This window comes from Rhincodon typus, chromosome 35 (assembly GCF_021869965.1).
Source record: "Rhincodon typus isolate 14 chromosome 35, sRhiTyp1.1, whole genome shotgun sequence".
Taxonomy (NCBI): Eukaryota; Metazoa; Chordata; class Chondrichthyes; order Orectolobiformes; family Rhincodontidae; genus Rhincodon; species Rhincodon typus.
Window position 1 is genome coordinate 14,338,581 of NC_063366.1, and position 19,205 is coordinate 14,357,785.

Genomic DNA, 19,205 nt, shown 5'->3' on the forward strand with positions numbered 1-19,205 from the left:
GTTGTGCTCTGTGGACCATGACATTGCTGTAGTGTCAATATTTGCATTGTTAGAGTCAAATGTGAATGCATGAATGTGAAATGTGACTAGTAAATGTTTCTTGTTGTAATCAGAAATGTCTATAAGATCGTTGTAAATTTTCAGAAAAATTCAGCAAAGATGTTCATGACTATTTCGTTTATCTTCTTTCCAAATTGGATGTTCACTTGTCTACTTAGGTGCCTAATATGTTTAAGACTATTGCCTTTCGAATGTAATTTAGAACTTTATCCAATGGTTTGCATAATCTATAATTTTTATACCTTTTGTTATGAACCTCAAATAGTAACATAATAAATCGTTCTCCTCTATGCAATCTGTTCTTCAAAATGATAAAAATTTATTGCAGACATAACAAGAACTGCAAGTGCTGGAGTCAGAGATAACAAAGTGTGCAGCTGGAGGAACGCAGCAGGCCAAGCAGCATCAGGGGAACAGGAAAGTTGACGTTTCAGGTCGGGACCTTTCTTCAGAAAATCGGCTTTGCAATCAGTTATAACTCACTCAGAGATAGAAAGAACTTCAGATGCTGGAGTCAGAGATAACAAAGTATGGAGGTGGAGGGAAACAGCAGACCAGCTAGCATCAGAGGAACAGGGGAGTTGACGTTTTGGGTCAGGATTTTTTGCAGGTTTGCTGATGTCATTTAGATATGTATTTTTTCTTCCCTAGCAGGCTCAGTCTGTATCTTCCTAAAGTTCTTCATTTACCGAATCTGTTGAGTAGGAACATTGTGTGAGGAAATGTTGTCTTTGTCATCATTGTATTTCCTCAGAGTAATAAGACAACTCACAGTGTCCTTTTCCAACATTGAGCAGGAACAAGCAAGCGCAAACAAAATTCTATTTAGCCCAGTGAATTGCATTCGTTTTTAAAATTTATTCTTAACTGGTCAGAATTCTGATGTTATTACAATGGTTGGCAAATTGCAGAAATTGAATTTCATTCACGTATGTGATTTTCTTCCAAAATTTAATAATTATTGTTATGATACATTGTTTTCGTTTGATCAGCTATGTTTAAAAGCAGATCTCCTAAAATGTGCCATGTTATGCTCATCTTAGCTAACGAGGTCATTGCCACACCCGAACACCTAAACCAACTGAAAATACCTTACATATAAATTAATGATTTCAGGCATTGAAGATCTTAAAGATATAAAGATTATGTATGTGTGAAAAGTGGATCTGATCCAATATTGCAAGCCCTATTGTAAAGACATTTTGTAAAATAACCTAAATAGAAATAATTCAGAGGAATAAAAACGAAATGTAAACGCATCTTAAAATACAATGCAACATGAGCAAAGTTTCTAGACTTAAAGGCATACGGAATAAAGTGTAAAGTGTTTTAAAATGGAGTAAAACTCTTTTTTTTCTTTATCACCATTCAGTAAATCTAATATCTTAGAAAGTGTTGCTCATAAAGGTAAAATTTCATTGGAGAATAATCGTAAATAATATGTAACCATTGAGGTACAAAATCATAATATCTATCGGTATAAACCCAGCAGATTTGCACTGAAGAAGACAAAAAAATTCAATGTTTTATTTTAAATGCACAAACTATAATTTAACTACAATTCAGCACAGCAGTGTTATTTCCGAATTCTCTACCTTTGACTGTATCCTCCGATTTTCTCTCTGTTTGTCGTTGAAAAAGAAAGTGTTTATAATTATTTACTTACACTATTAATTGCTTTTTGTCCAAGGGAAAATGGAAGCTTTTGCAGGTTGCAAGTACATGGACTTGCACTTGTATCATCCGAAAATCCACTGGACAAAACTTTCCACGGACGACATACAGCATAACTCGCACCAAACTTTTCCAATACTCGAAACTATAATTTCATTATTGCAGGCAGTGAACGACATTTATACACACACTTAAAAGGCAGGAGCGGAAGAATTCACCGAGTATTATCATCACATAGCAAGTGATTAGAAAATATTTTGATATTGGCAAACCCAATTGGCAAATTTTCCTCTGGACAATGCAAAAGCTTGGAAATGTAAGTTGACTAAAATCATGAGCATTTATTATTTAAAAAGGGGGGAAAATGCGAACGAACTCATATTAATAGAAATACTCGTTGGCCAAAGTCCAAAAAGAAAATAGAAATCTAAATATTTTTTATAGCAATAAAACTTTAATCATTGACGTTAGTGCTTCCCAGAAGTATGATCCCAGTAATGAATTCAAACAAGCTTTATCAAACAGGATGTCAGAAGACGGTGTACTTCATGCAAAAGAAAAACTAAAACCGAGCCAGTGATCAGGCAGAAAAAAAAGTGTTTTCTTGAGCTTGTATGTAATATGCCGCAAACATGGCAAGTATGCCATAGGACAGCTAAAAAAAAAAGAAAAAAAAAATCTACTGGGAGCTATGTTCACTGGTTACTTGAGGGATTGAAAATCATTATGTCAAAACAGCGCTATTAGTAGAGACATTTGTATAAGAGGGAATAATATTTAATAGAGCAATGGAAATGAAAAGTTTTTCGAACATTTTCCAATGTTGGAGATAATGGGACATTTAAAGTTTACAATAAAGACAAGAGATTCAAATATATCCCAGTGCCATAAGTGTGGTGCAATAAACATGAATTATGAAATACAACAATTGCTTTATCTATATTTTTCAACAGGATTTTCGAGCAGGAACGAAACAATTGGATGGCCATTAACTTGTTTTTTTGGAAAAAAAAAGATATTTGATAGAGAAAGTTTTGTGTTTCTGTCTATTACGTGCAGCTTTGGTTAATCGAGATGAGTAATCTGTGTGTGGCAAAAATAGTGTTGAAGAGGCGTGCCTGGACCCTACGTGGGATTTCTTTTTACACTGATGTATTAAGTAACCAGTTAGAAATCATGCCACTCTAACTTAGGCACAGTGTGATGAGCGGTAGTTAGCTAACAACCATGTTGTGCAGCGTCGATTGGGAAGAACGAGCATAAATGCTTTACCAAGATGGAGATTGCATAACTGGAAACTGAAACTTAGGTCCATTATCTAATTAAAGAAACTCGAATGGTTGAAGCGCTCGTTGGTAATGAAGGAATTTGGAAAATCATTAAAAGTATTCACAGGAGACAGCTAATGAATAATACTGAATAATGTATGCAGGAAATATGTCATTTATTCACTTGTATATGGTGCAAACATAGAACAGCAAAGATGACTTCACTCACTGTCTCTGGGTTAAAATCTTCGAATTCCCTCCTTAATGGCTTGTTGGTCAACTCACAGCAGGTGGACTGCAGCGGTTCAAGAAGGCAGCTCATCATTACCTTCTCCAGGCAAATAGGGATGAACAATAAATGCTATGCAGCCAGGGATGCCCACAATCCACAAATGAAGGAAAAATGTTATTGGTGGCCAAATTCTAAAATTCTATAGAACGTGGAATTGTCACCGCAGATTGGAGATTTACAAATATATTCGAACAGGTTAATTTAAGAAAAAAAGACAGAGGAAGAAAAGTCAGAGAGCTTTAATCCTGTTAAGCAATGTTCAGAAGTGTGAAAAATACTAGAGCCCATATACAATTCATCATACTAGAACATTTGGGAAGTATTTCTTGGATAAGACAGAGTCAGCAGGGGTATGTGAAAGGGAAATAATGCTTCACTAATCTAGGGGAGGTTTCTGAAGATTTAAGTCGTTTAATAATCAAGGGAGACCAGTTAATGCAAAGAATTTGGATTTCAAGAGTGCATTTTGCTAAGCACCCACGTGAAAGAATAGGAGGAAAAATTCTTCACAAGTGTTTGGACTGGATCAGTTTTGAAGCGTCGAATGCACTGTTCGAGGTCTTGGTTTCTATCTTACCTTCTATAACAATTAGTTCATATGACATTAGGCATACAGTTTTTTTTTGGAAGATTAATTTTTCTTTTGCCTTATAGCAGTTGTCTCAGTTAAATTAATCGTCACTAAACGATGCATCATATACAGAAAGGAGCTCACCTGCTTCCCTCAGCCTTTCTCTTAATTTATCCATTTCTGAAATAATAATAAGAATAAATTATTAGCCCTCGAATCACGTTTCCCTATTCAGAGTAAATGTGTCGGATTAATCATTAATACACACAAGGTGCGGGGTGTAGGGTGGTGCAATGCTAACATTCCCTTGAGTATTTCATACTTATAACATACCCAAATGCTGTGAAAAACATTTGTGTCTGGACTTCTTTATTTTTACTGCTGTGGTATTTACCCGATGTCACGGGAGAGAAATGCTGACCAATGTGGTTTAGTATTCGCCATCCCAGAAGAGATTTCACAGGATAGCACCTCCCCTTCTAAGCGAGAGTTGACACCTATCAACCCAACGCCAGACGTAACAACAAAACTAGTTTTAGCTTTCATTAGAAACGAAGGAAAGTCTTGGCATTTATCGATGTATATGGTAGTAGAAACATTGTCTAGGGATTAAATAATACTCGGCAAGTTTATTAGACTGGAATAAAGCAGTGTTGGCATTTTCTTCTTAAGATTTCAGTTTTCAATATGTGTTTCATGATACGTGTGATGCGAAGCTTGAATATTATTGGGAAAAAAATAAATATTTTGTTGAAACGTTTCATATTGTACTTAATAGAACAATCTGCAAGAACTACTGAGGTATAAAGGAAAACAACATCCGTACTTCCTTAAATGAGAGTGCTGACTGGTTAACTAATAGATTTGACTTGTCAAGGCATTACCTCCAAGACTGCACTAGTTAACAAGGACTGGCAATTACCTGCCATGTTCCACTTAAATTTTAAAGTGGTGCACGTTGTCTCGAATGTCCAATGCTTTTGATTGGGATAGAGAATAGAAAATAGCTTTCACAATTTTGTTGATTTGAAACAGGTGTAGTGTGTATGCGTGGTTTTTGTACAAACTTTGGGACGATTTTACATTATTATGTATACAAGGCCTACCCCATTTAGTTCCACTTGCTAACAATTCACCAATCTTCTCTCAAACAGTTTTATCGTTATTTCCCTTCACTTGTTATTTATTCTTTGTATTCATGATGAGAATAGGCCGAATAGCTTCACACATACATGAATGTTTCAGGAATACTCATTTCAGTTTCATTTATACGTAATACCAATTCCAGTTTTCCCTGCACCAGCAAGTGTCTTGTACAAAAGACAAAAATAACCTTATTTTAGTGAAAAAATAACTATCTATGTAAAGGCAGAGCAATAGCAAATCACCATTCCTTTTTATGGTAATTTGGAAGCAATGTTGCTTCATATATAATCTTACTTAATGGAAATTAAATTTTGGGTATCTCTAAAAGCAGCGACATAGTTGCTGTCAATTGCTCCAAAACACCAATTTAGCTTGTTTTTGTCCTATGCTTTGTTAAGATTCCAAATAGTATAATATCACAAGACAATATTTTGTTTATTTAGTGCTGATTCAGCATAGAAGAGGATGTTTGGGGGAAACGATGTGTTATTAAATCTGATGCATGAAAGCTCATATTGTAACTGTTGATTTATTTTCATAATTGATAGAGCATAATCTTGATATTGTTAGAACAACCAAGTCAGAAATAAAATGCTAGTGAATATCATTCAGAATGCCAATATTGTATGCTGTCATTTTCGTCACAAGGTACCTCGGTCATGATCTCGCTGTTTATTCTCTGTTATGAAAAATAAAGAAATAGTAGCATTTAGTCAAGGCTCGGTCACTCAACTAAAATAAGTCAGTGAATAAATGAAATAATAAATAATAAATCATGTATTATTGCATTAAGACATAAATTTCATGATGAATTGTCATGATGACATGTTCCTGAATATACCACATTTCCTTTTGTCATCACAAAAATCAAGTTTAGAAAGATGCATTGCCAAATATTAACTCTACAACTAATGATATGCTTCATTGTAATCAACAGAAGAAGGTTGTGATTAACATCCATTGCCAGTTGACAGCTAGGCATTGGGCCAGCGAATAAACTACCACCCAAATGAAAATACAATATTTCACCTTCATCTAAGAACATTTGCGTCCTCCTAGAAACAACTCCAACGACAGTATAAGTGTCAGCTTACATACCGATACAATTTTCTTCTCTGTACATCCATAAACGTTTATCATGGCATTCAGTTCAATAAATTATAGCTTTTTATTCCCGGTTAGATCATTCAAATCCATTTGCGGAAACTTCCCTATTAATATTTTTTAAGAGATAATATGGATTTGAAGAAAGTAGTTAAACATCAAACAGAAGTACAGATATGTGAATTCTTTGGACACGTTATCAGTGCCATTTCAACACCCCGTGCATTTAATGTTTCCTTAAAAAAATAATAAATACATGTAGCTGCTTTTTTAAGGACAAGACTGTACTCTATAGTCATCAACTTGGGGAACATTTGTTCTCTCTTCTCCAAGGTGAGCAGATGGATGAAGGTTTCTTCAATTATGTACTTTGCAGGCAGTTAAAATACAAGGTTTTATGACGAAATCCACTATTGTTGGAAAGACAGGAAAGCAGCTCGTTATCACACTGGTGACTGAATGGGAAAGGGAATGATAATACTACACTTGGGTATCCTTCATCATCGGTCCCTGAAACTGTGAATGCAATTGTAATAGGCAGCAAAGAAGGCAAATGATATGTTGGTTTTCAGAGTGATAGCATTCGACCACACTGTAATAGAAGTCTTGTTGCAATTATATGTGCTCTTGGTGGAGACCATGCATGCAGTTTAATGTCCACAGAAGGTGGTTCATGTAAAAACATTCCATTTTTTGTTTTCAAGATGGAAATAGATACAATTCTTAGTACTAAAGGGAACAAAGGGTATATGGATAAGATGGGAACACGGCATGAAGTTGGATTATCAGTCAGGATCATTGTGTATGGTGAAGCAGGGTCGATGGGTAGATTGCTGACTTTCTATGTTTATTTATTTCTTATGTTTCTTAGGCATATGATGGACCACTGATGAGATTGAGGTCGATGAACAATAAATACAGAATGCAATTAAACAATTGTTCTCTCTCTCTCTTTCTGTCACTCACTCACACATACACATATACATACACACACACAAAATGATACACGATAACCATACTATAACAGTAATTAGTATTATCCTAAAATGAAGGTTTTTTGTAATAACGATTTTAGTCAAAAATGATGTTAGCTGTTGGTAATTTCATTCTGTTGCATGGTTGATGATTTCTTTTCCTTCTGTCGTTCTCCCATTAAGTGGTTAAGATCATAACTCAAGGAAAGGAAATGGAATAGACACTATTGTAAGAAACAAAATGTTGGAAAGACTTCTGGCTTGACAATGAACGCGATTAGGTGTGCTACTCAGGGAGATTCTTGAACGCGAAGACGACAAGTGTGACAGAATGCTATTTTTCATGACTATGTTCTTAGAGACGCAGTGCCAGAAGATCTCTTCTGAAATAAGTTATTAAGATTGAACGTTTAGACAAAATCAGGTTTACGCCTTTGGTAGACTAACATCCCCATGACGAAGTCTCGTGGATAAAGTTAACTACAATTTGATAAGGCAGCGAAAACGGAAGACAAGTAAGCGGAGATGTGTGCCGGGAAAATCATGTCTGATATACTGGATTTATATTTTAAGAACAAAATACGGGGATTTGACATTATTGTGAGCACTACACATAGGCTATGTTACAATTTTCTTTGAGCAAGGTCTTGCCAATTTCCAGCTGACTGATTTTGACAGAAATATTAGCTTTGTGGGATGTAAGTTTAGGATTCAAAACTTTTCAGCAGGAGGAACAAATTGTAACAGTGGATTTCTCCTCTGTTTCCGAGGACGGTGAGTAAAATGAGTTTGCATTGTTCCAGAAATGTTATTTATCTTAATTATTACACGTTATGCTGTATAAATGAGAATTAAAAGTTAGATAGCAAGAACCACAGATGCTGGAGTCAGAGATAATATAGCGTGGAGCTGGAGGAACACAGCAGGCCAGGCAGCAGGAAAGGAGCAGGAAAGTCAATGTTTCAGTTCAGGTCCCTTCTTCTTTTCCTTCTTCTTTTTTTCTGAGGAAGTGTCCTGACCTGAAAAGTCAACTTTACTGCTCCTCTGATGCTACCTGGCCTGCTGTGTTCCTCCAGCTTACACTGTGTTATCTATGAAAAAATAAATTTCTAAAATGAATAATTTTCATACGATTTCGAATTAAGAATAAGATCACTAACATGCAGGAAGATATAAGGTTACTTGAAAAGAACGTAGAAAAGTTGGAAATGTGTTTTATTCCAAGAAAAGAAAACATAATAGAAGAAATGCTTCACTGGGGAAGGGAAACAAATAAAAGTAAGGAAAGAAACCGCGAAAACAAGAATAATATTAAAACTAAAATAATGTATTGATATTCTGGATTTAATATAACAAATATTACAAGGATGTTTCGCTGGAGTTTTAAGAAAACAATGTTTTCTGTTGATGCACTGAATGTAAATATTAGCCAGAGAAGCTAACACTTGGGAAAAATCTTAATGCTCGGACAGCAGGTGAAAAGAAGAAACATTGGTAGGTGTTAATGCTGAAATTGCATAACCCAACAACTGCAGATGTGATTTTCTCTGAAGGAGCACTTTTTATTATTGTTCATTCAAAATAATGTGGACGTTACCAGCTAGGGCAGTATTTATTTTAAAGAGCAAATCTATCTGAAAAAAAAGTGTTCATGCGCCATCTCCTTCAAACCCTGCAGTACTTAGGGTGCTGGAAGACTGGTATTGCTGAACGCTGGAGTAAGGTTTTAACTTAAAAAAAGTGAAGGAATAGTGATATGGTTACACAACAACATGTTCTGTGATTTGGAGGACAACATGCAGGTAGTTATGTTCCCATGCCTTCTCTGTCCTTACTTTAACATGTCGCAGTTTTCACAGGTTTGGAAGGGCTTTCCAAGAACCTTTGGTGCGTTGTTGCAGTAGATTGTACAAACTAGTGCATATTGAGGTGATGATATGGTTCCAGACAAGCAGGATGCTTTTCTTTTCTAAATAGAATAAAGATTTTTTTTTTTGAATGTTATTGGAACAACAAGGACAGTGTGGATTATTCAGATAAACTCCTGACACGCAGCATGCCGGAAGCGAACAGGCATCAGAGAGATTGGGTGTATATAATTCACCATTGAACTCCTAGCATCTAGTCGCACTATTTATATGGCTGTCCCAGATCAGTTGCTATTCAAATATATTTCCCAGGATGTTGATAGTAAAGGGTTAATAATGGACATGTCATTAAATGTGAGGGGGAAGATGGTTTTTTTTTTTCATTTGGTGATGATTATTGACAAATATGTTTGTGACGAAAATCAGGTTATTGGAACAACAAGGACAATGTGGGTTATTCAGATAAACTCTAACTACTGACACTTCCTTGTGACTTCCAACATTCTATAAAGCCCTACCATCTACCGGTGGCACGAAGCAGAGATGCTCTTTTTGATCACTCCATGGTCCATCTCAGCATCTCAGCTATTTATATCAATGCCTGCTCTATTCTAAACTACCTTCATTGTGGAAAGGTAGACTGTTGCACTTAATCCTGGACAAAAATTACTAACTTGTGTTCACTACAAGTGAACTGATAACACTGCACTTCTCTTCAAGCAGGTGTCCTTTGTGAAAGTCTACGGTCCTAGAGTAATAAGTAGTAGGGAAAACTGAATAATTTCAGTAAATTTCAAATGAATAACGTAATGGGCTGAAAGTGGAAAGTGGATCAGTTTTCGTGCCCTGAAGCCCGTCAACAGAATATTTTCATTTTCTGAAGAACTTTTAAGTGAAAGGAGCTCAAATATGACTCTTCCAGAATTTCATTTGTATTGGATCATGATGCGTATAATCTTATGCATCACAGAAGGAGATAGGGTGTCAGGATATCATGTAGAGTCACCACACTGACATTTGAGTGTTGAATAACACCAATGCAATATGGGTTCACAAATGAGGACACAGGCTTTCCAAGAGGATTTCTGTGGATCTAGTAGACACACATACGCAGGATTAAAAAAAAAAAAGAATTACTGCTTGTTCAGAATTGGATACCACAGAAAATCACAGATCATTTTATTGGCATGAATTAGTCAAATGAAATACAAATTATGGAAATAAAAGACTAAAAATTTAGTAAACATTATCAGGTAATGACTGACGAGACAGCTTGCACATATACGTGCAGGGCAAGTACAATTAACGTGCCTTAATAGTGACAAGTTGGCTGAGTATGGTTTGCATAAAAACAGTATGGTTTAAAGCAAATGAAACAAGGAAAATCATGTTAAAGTGTGTAGTGATCGGTCAAATCCTATTTGATTAAAAGATGGATAAGCTTGACAAAATCAGTTTTGGCACTATGGTTGGGATTTGTAAGTGTGATGGTCATAGACAGTTTGTGGAATAAGTGAGGTTGACCTAAATGTTATGCAAACAAATATTAACTTATTTGGTGAAGTACAAATGGGGTATCATTCTGTAGTTGGAAATTCTAGTTCTAAGGTAGGAAATGTGTAAGAAGAATGAGGAAATATAATTTTATCACTCAGATACATGTTGAATGTTGAACGTCTATAACATGCCATGCTTTAGAAGTTCAGTAGTTTATTATATTTAATTTCATAGCTCTGTATCTTGTGTGACGAGTGAAATCAAGCAATATTGGAACCAGGCAGAAGTTGTAACAAAATTCTTCATACAGATCTCCTCTTAACTGGATTGACAGAGTACGGTCGTTATCCCTTGGTGTTTGCACCAGTAGTGGTTTAAATGTATTTACATATGTATAGCTGAAGATCCACAAGGCACAACATGAACTAAACAGAAGTGCTCAAACTAAACACAATTTGTAAACAAGCACAGTTAGATGCAGGATTAGAAACCTTAGCCCCTCAAGAACCTATTTCGCCATTGAACTAAATAATGTTTGATCAGATTTTAACATCAACCTTGACAATCCTCCTAATCACGCGGAAATTTCAACATATTATTAAGAAAAGTAAATCGATCCATATGAAAATATTGAATTATGCTGGTCTTCAGTCTTTTGAGCAAGTCCTTCCAGGATTTTTTTTAACAACAATCCCACAGACAAACAAATGCTCCATTTCATTTGTTTAAAAAAAATCCACAACTTCTTTTTAAACCAGAATGACACATTAATTTACCCAACAGGGGTAATATGCTCTCCACAACAATACTGTGGCATCACGTCAGAATTTTATGACACTTAATTAATTTGCCATTATTTGCTAACCTCCAGTGGATGCAAACATAGATTATTTAACTTTTCCTCAAAGGACAATCTGTCCACTGTCAGCAATAAACCTTCTCTGAGGTCTATCCAATACAATGTTTTTGTTTATATATATAATCAAGAGACTGATAATGGATGCTATGTAGTCTTCTCAACACCTTGTGTAATTGAAGAATAAACTCCTTACTGTTGCATTAAAGTTCCTTCAAATATGCAATAGAATTTGACACGATTTCTTGCTTAGTTTTTCTATGTGCATATAAGCGTTCTGTGTCTCATCGATTTGGACACCAAGATACATTTGCACTTCAAAGACCTATAATGTCTGCTATTTCCATTGAATGTTAAAACAGTTGTACTTGTGCATTCCATTCTAAAGTAAAATATCTTCTAATATAACTGTCACCCATGCATAATAAAGTTTCTACCTGTCGCTGTTCTTCCAGTACAGCACATGACCATTTCTAAACTTTGTTGAATATACATAATTCCAGGAATACACAAATAAATGCACAACATGTGTCATTCAAGTTAGCAATGTATTTGGTGTTTCACAGATCCCATAGATTTCAATTCCTTTAGTCCCTTACTGTGAACTACTTTTCCCATTTTTTTGAAAAAAAATGTTATGAGGAGGCTAAAGCGCACAAATAGGCACAAATTCACTGTTCATCCAAGCCCTGAACAGGTCAGTGCCTAAATTAACAAATTCCTCAGCAGGCAGGTTATATAGTAGAAACATTAGCAACGCGATTAAATCAAGCTTCAGAACTGAATAATTTGTTTCTTTTCCTTGCACATTCACAGTTTGTATTTCATAGTGATTTGAAACAGGGCCAATTGGATTTAATTGTCTATGAGATCCTTGATTATACTTGCAAACCCGGGCAAGTTATAGGTAGGAGATTTAGAAAGTCTCCCCAGTCTAGGGACTGGCATTTAGTTGGCTGGTCAGAGTACATGCAGCACTCATATGTAAATGAAGTGTGACTGAGTGACTAGATATCAGTTTCTGCACAGCTGTTTCGTTGGTGAGAAGAGAAAACAATATGTGCCTGAAAATAATTCACTCGGAACAGTCGTCTTTGATTTGTGGTAATCATCTCTGGCAGCATGCTTTTATTTGAGGAGCTTGACTTGTTCGATCCTGCCATCGAAGACAGGTGCTATGATCCAGAAGGAATGTGCTATCCTTTCCAGGCAAATGACATTGGGGCAGATGAAAAGCAACGAGTAATCCTTCTTACTGCTTGTGGAGCCATAGCCTTTTCAGTTATTAGGCGCTTAACTCTCCCTGAGGCATTAGATACCAGAACTTTTCAAGAGATGATGGATTTTTTTAAGGAATATTACGACCCCAAACTTCTTATGATTCTTAGTCGCTATCAGTTATATTTGGCTGTCTGATAACCAGGGGAATAAGTATCAGGATTTTTGACGAGGTTAAGATGACTGGCAGAGGCACGTGATTTTGGTTTAAACCAGAATGAGATACTGAGAAACCGCTTGGTATTTGCAATTAATAAAGTAACCATGCAAAAGCGCCTACTAGCTGAAGCTCAGTTGGACTTCAAACAGGAACTACAATTGGCTTTGTCACTAGAAGATGTAGCAAATGGGGCATGGAAGCGACAGGACATCCAATGGAAGTGGACACACTCAGCTGTCCAACATATATTGGGGAACACCACTTAAGTGTGGACAATCACACAGCCTCACGCAGGGTGTATTATAAAGAGCAGAGGGATCTTAGTTCGACACAGAGCAAAACTGCACAAATAAAGTCAGCCTCAGTTAGCAAGGTCTTCAGTAGCCGGGCCAGCACATCATTGTAGTTGCTGCTGGACTCTAGAAAACAAAAGGGTCCTATGATGCCTGATGAGTAAGAGATCTCATGCCAGTATCCAGGAGGGTGTACAGCCTGGAAAGTTCACTTGTACGTGAGTTGAAGCAGGTAAATTACATAGCGCCATCTAAGTCAGAATCAATTCAAATTCATGTGTGGTTAAGTGGTCACACAGTACTCATGGAGGTTGATACTTGCACAGTTGCGTTAGTGGTTGCAGAATCAATATTTCAAAAGATTGCTAGAGAGTCCAACCCTTGGACTTGCGCAAGACCTCGGACAGACTGAGAACGCACACTGGGTGACTAATACAGATTAAGCGTACAACTTTACTTCCAATCTTCTGTGAGAAGCAAGTGATGCAGTTACCACTGATTAAAGTAAAAGAGTGGGCTTCAAACTTGATGAAGCGAAAGTGGTCGAGAAAGGTTCACCTTGATTGGCTCAACAGTTTATGAATAGAAAATGGCTGCCTAAGTGAAGTCCTAATTAAGTGACCATATGTATTTTTTTTACAGGAAGGACTAGTGGCTATCAAATAAGCCAAAGTCACTACATCTTGACCAATAAAGAATTCTGCGATTTTGCAAGGCCCACCCTGTGTAACTTGCTTTACGAGCAAAAGCAGGTGGGTGATCAGGAGGCTGGAAGTGAAGGAATAATCAAACTAGTGCAGATTTTTGAATGGGCAGCATTGATCATACCGACTGATAAGACAGATGGCTCAGTTCAAATCTGTTGGGGACTTTAAGCAAATGATAAACTTCTTCTCGCATTTGGTTAAGTAACCAATCCTTCACCTTGAGGACTTGTATACATAACTGGTGGGCGGAGGGGAGCTGCCCTTCACAAAGCTACACATGAGCCACACCTGCCTGCAATTGCGAATAGATGAGGAGTCCCAAAAGTAGGCCACAATTAATACGTAAATGATATCTACCAATATATAAGAATGCCATTTGAGATATCATCAACCTGCACAATTTTCCAGCAGACAATGGAGAAGATTTTACAAGGGTTATCCCAGGTTGCCTTTTATCTGGACAACGTGCTAATAACCTGGAAGACTTTTAAAGAACACTGGGTTAAACTTTTTTGGTTTTTTTTCCCCTAGGCGACTGTATGCTTTAGAAGGGGATAATGTATGTTCCAGGCACCCCAGGTGACTTACTTGGACTACATAGACGAAACGATTTGGTTACACCCGTTGGAAGATAAAATAAAAGCCGTTAGTGGCGTCCCAGCTCCGATGTCTGTACTGGAGCTCGCGTCTTTTCCTGGGCTGGTAAATTATTAAGGGAAATTCATACGTAACCTGGCCTCCATCTTGGCAACATTACACCTGCTATTTAAAAGAAAGGTCAGCCTTGGAGATTATCATTTGGCGAGAAGCAACGTTTGGGAATGTGAAGTAGCAGCTATTTTCATGTTAGGTGTTGGCTCACTAGGATCTCAAGCGAAAGGTGAAGTTGTTGTGCAATGCCTCCCCATATGGCATCGGGAGCGTTGGCTCTCTGGTGACCCAATAGAGAGGGGCACACAATAAGAATGCTTCCCGGACATTGGCTGATTCAGAACGCAAATATGCCCAGGTAGAGGAGGAAGGTCTGGCAGTCATCTTTGGAATGAGAAATTTCCACCGATATCGTTATGTATGCAAACTTCTAATAGCAATAGACCACAAATCCCCGATAGAGCGACTGAAAGACGCAAAGGATGTGCTGTCCATAGCTTCAGTTTGAATTCAGAGGTGAGCCCTGTTCTCAGTGACTACAATTGCAAGTTGGAAGTCTGTCCAGGAGGTCAAGTGGCATATACGGATGCCTTCAGCTCCTCCCATCGGCAAATACTCCAATCGTTGGTGCCCCCACCGAAAGAATCCATTTTTGCTTTAAAATTCTTGGTCACCCTTCTGGTCACCAGTGACAATATCGAACCGTGGAAAAGAAAATCCCGTCCTGGCAAAAATAATAGAGCTGGTGATAATGGGGGAAACAGCAGAGCCATCACTGTGAGCAATGAAACTTTTCTTGACCCGACGAGAACAGATCACTGGAGAAGACAGCATAGTATTATTGAGTGCAAGAGTGATTAAAAAGCTGCCAGCATCATTTGCATGGACTCCAGGAAGTCATGGACAATGGGACATCATTTACCGGCAGGGAATTCTTTAATTTCCTAAAGTTGAATGGCCATGTTTGGACAGCACTGTACCATCCATCGTTCAATGGTTTAGCAGAAATAGCAGTCCAAATGGTGAAGCTAGGCTTAGAGAAGCAGCCTACAGCTTCACTTGATGCCAAACTGTCCCTGTTAGGACTATCCCACTACACGGATAGCTACAGCAGAATTGCTGATGGGGAGAAGACTCTGCACCAACTAAAATGTAATATTCCCGGACCTGGAGTAGTGGTGGTGGTGGGAGTTGGGGTTATGGTGGAGAAACAGCAGCAGGAATGTCAATGCCAGCCTCAAGCCTCCTCTGTGTGAGAGAGATGAACTGTGATGGTGGAACCACGGAATTGGCCTGGTGTGAGTTTGAGACGAGATCATCGGGAGGTCAGGTCCCTTGACATACAAAGTTTGGGGAGACGAAGCAGTCCTGAAGAAACATGTGAATCACCTGAAAGCTGCTACCATGTAAGCAGCGCAGGAGCAAAACATACCTGCCCCTTCAGAACAGTCAGAAATGCTTTCAGAAACCATGGATTCTCCACGCCCCCACCCCGTCTAGCGTTGAGGAAGTTTGAGAGTCCGAGATGGGTGCAGCATCGATACGATTACCACTGGAAGAAGGGGAAGAATTCCTCCTGAGGCGCTCCCGATGTAAGAGATGGTCTACAGTGCATTACATGGCGTCCATGTCCAAGTTGTAAGTTAGAAGAACCAGACCTGGGGGAGTCCACGCCAGGAGGAGTTAGAAGAGAAGGAGCATGCCTGCATCCCTGGACTTTGGTGATGGGTGGGTGGGGTGCGTAGGTGAATGGGAGGAATCTAGTGACTGGAACGAGGTCACGTGGGTCTCATTGATTATGAGAGCCTTGAACAGGCTTATTTACCTGGGGCAAACAGGGAGTCCTGTCTGACAGATATAAACAGGAGATTCAGGAGGTCTCCCCAGAATCGGAACTCACTTTGAGCTGCCTTGTCAAATACACGTGCTGTGCTTATGTCAATAAAAGGTGACTTGGTTACGGGTTATTGTCCTCTTTGCAGTTATTCATAATTAGATAAAAAGTTTTGATTATACTGTTCTGCGAAGTCTGCACTAAATTCAACAGAAACCCATGCAGCAAGAGAACTGCAAATGAATCGTTTTGAATTAAATATTGTAGCCGATATTTCCCTATTGACAGTCAGATAAACGAAATGTTCACATGTTGAAATGTTGCCAGCCCAGCCACATTGTTTTATAAAATCATTCAACTGATTCAAACATTTCCGTTGGTCACTGCTATCATTGAGGTTTTACATTGCAACTCAGAAATAGAACTACAATGGGACTGAGACGTAACAGTTATTTTTGTTCAAGTAAATATATGCATATATACGCACGTATATAAATTTGCATTTGTCAGAGTGGGTGGATGTTTTCTCGTGAACAGAAAGACAAAAAAAAATAGGGTGTAGATAGAATTACAGTCACAAAAGTAGAAGGAAAGCATTTAACATAGTGTGTGAGGACACTTGAATATATTTCATCTAAGAAAAGGTGCGAAGCATTGAAATAAAATATTCATCAAAATGAGTTAGTCTGAAGGAAAAAAAATACGGATATAAGTTCGGGAAATAAGAGAAATTCTGTCAAAACTAAGGATATATTGTAGCAGAATATTATTGGACAGAAAACAAAATCACAAGGAGTCCTTGTCGTACAACCAAATCAATTAATCACTCCCTTTGAGACGTTTTACCTTATACAGTGATTTAAAATTTACCTCATCGGCCGCATGTGAAATTATGTCGATAATAGGTTAACTTTAACTTTGCTGAGTGGTAAACTTACCTGCATCTCTCGCCCGTTCTCTTAATCTGTCCATTTCTAAAATGAAGTAACACAGATGAGTTCTGAAACCACATTCTAACCGTACGAAGTATTTGCATAGGTTTACCAATTTTGTACAATGTGATTGGCTCTGAAGTAAGAAGCTCAGGACATATCATTGCATAAAACGAAGACAGCCAATTACGTACAGTCCAGCACGGGGTGGAGAATGAATTGCCGTTGAGATCCATACAGCAGGACAGACATGACAGTAACGCAATTGCCACCATCTTTAAGTGGCTGTCAGTCGTGCCATTCGTTTTCAGGATTTCTTACAAAAGGATAAACCAGTGCTTCACACAAACAGCTGCCTTGCCAATCGTGTGTTAAATCTTTTAATTTAATTCACACATAACAGAAACGCGTCGACCTCCTGCTTCGCTACTCCACCTAAAGCTAGACAAGATCAATTCACAGGCAGGTGCACAGCCAGGACCAATTTCCAAATAGTAGGCTGAAGCTGATTTGGAGGAATAAGCTAATGTTATTACCTTGAAATAAGTAGTGTGCAACATTAAATATAAGTGGTTTAAGTAAGAGAAGGATGGTTATAAAAGCAATACAGTGCCACAGAAGTGCCAAGGGTTAATGAACATGTTTTGCATCACAGCTTGATTAATGAAAGCGAAAAATAAAAGAAAAGATTCAGCTTTTTTAAGCTGTCAGTGTTTTTAATAGTGGACTGCCGAAAGGCCAGAGTGCTGACATCAATTTTCAGAATCTATACTATTGATTCTTATCAAGGTTTCGTAAGTAATATTTCTACATTCACTTATGATACAACGTTAGATCAATACACAATATGTTTTGTGGATGGGAAGAGCCTGCAAGGAAAATATGCAAGTTTATTGATAAGCAACAATGTTCCTAATGCAGTATGACTTGAAGAAGATTAACGTCTTCTTCAGTCTTCGTGAATATATAGAATTGCAACCCACACCTCTCGACTCCCTTTTTTTTGTTTTATTTTTGTTTTGGTGTGCAGGCCCTGTACATTTAGGCTTTGGAATAGTTTGTGCAAGGGAAACAAAATTTTAGCATGGTGTTGCAAGAAACACTTGGCTAGGCAAAATAAATGTTGACCATCATTTCAATATGAGCCTTCAGGCTCCTGAATAGTGTAATATAGAGATTTTTATTCACTTAGCAGGGAAATTTATTACATGGTGAAACAAATGAGAACGGGCTGGAACAGAATAATTAATTAGTTCTGAAAGGGGGAGTAATATCTTCAACGATAGCAATATAACGTTTTGGAGGCCCAGCACCAGCAATGATTGATTTAGCCAGTGAAACAAGCTCCAGGAATATTACAGTACACATAGTATATGTATATGTGTGTTTGTGTGTGTTTATAAATATATAATGTATGTATATATTTGTATGTTAATGCTCTTTGTAGCTTGCATAACTCGGTGAAAATAGAGTTAAAATGCATAGATGTGAAAAAGCAAGTCGGCTGTTGCACTATCACAAATTCTACATGATCCTAAGAAGTCAATCTCTGCTTGCATATTTTTATTCCAATACATTTGAATATCATACTATAAAATGTCTTTTCTCCCTTTATACATTATGAAGTGCTGTGCAAATCCAACAGATTTCTGTCAAGTTTGAGATATTTTCCGTTAAGCTATTGTTTTATTTTACTTTATTACAGGTAAAAACACATATGGGCTAACTGTATTATTCATTGCCAAAGTGAAAAATCTAATGTCAGAGTAAGTTAATTACATAACCAATACGCAATAAGACACGACAACTTTCTTTATTGCTTACCTCTGTCTTTATATCTGAGATCATCCTCTGTTATGAAAAAAAAGGAACATTTTTAAGCCGTATGACAAGTGTCGCCTTACACCTGTGTCGTCCAGTTATAGAAAGATAGTATTCAGCTGGAGATAGTTCAGAAGAGAATTAACAAGATGTTGCTGGGTATGATAGTTTTGAGTTAAAAGAAATATTGTATAGGCTGGGAGTTATTTCATACAGAAG

General features: G+C 37.5%; 1 long non-coding RNA gene across 1 annotated transcript in view; it reads right to left on the minus strand.

Moving 5' to 3' along the window:
- Positions 1-5,642: 5,642 nt before the first annotated feature.
- The window catches only part of LOC125487050, a 68,031-nt gene continuing 54,468 nt past the window's right edge, over positions 5,643-19,205 (minus strand). Inside the window, exon 4 of the long non-coding RNA XR_007265627.1 lies at positions 5,643-5,690. This is a non-coding gene — a long non-coding RNA (uncharacterized LOC125487050). The remainder of the gene's footprint in view (positions 5,691-19,205) is intronic.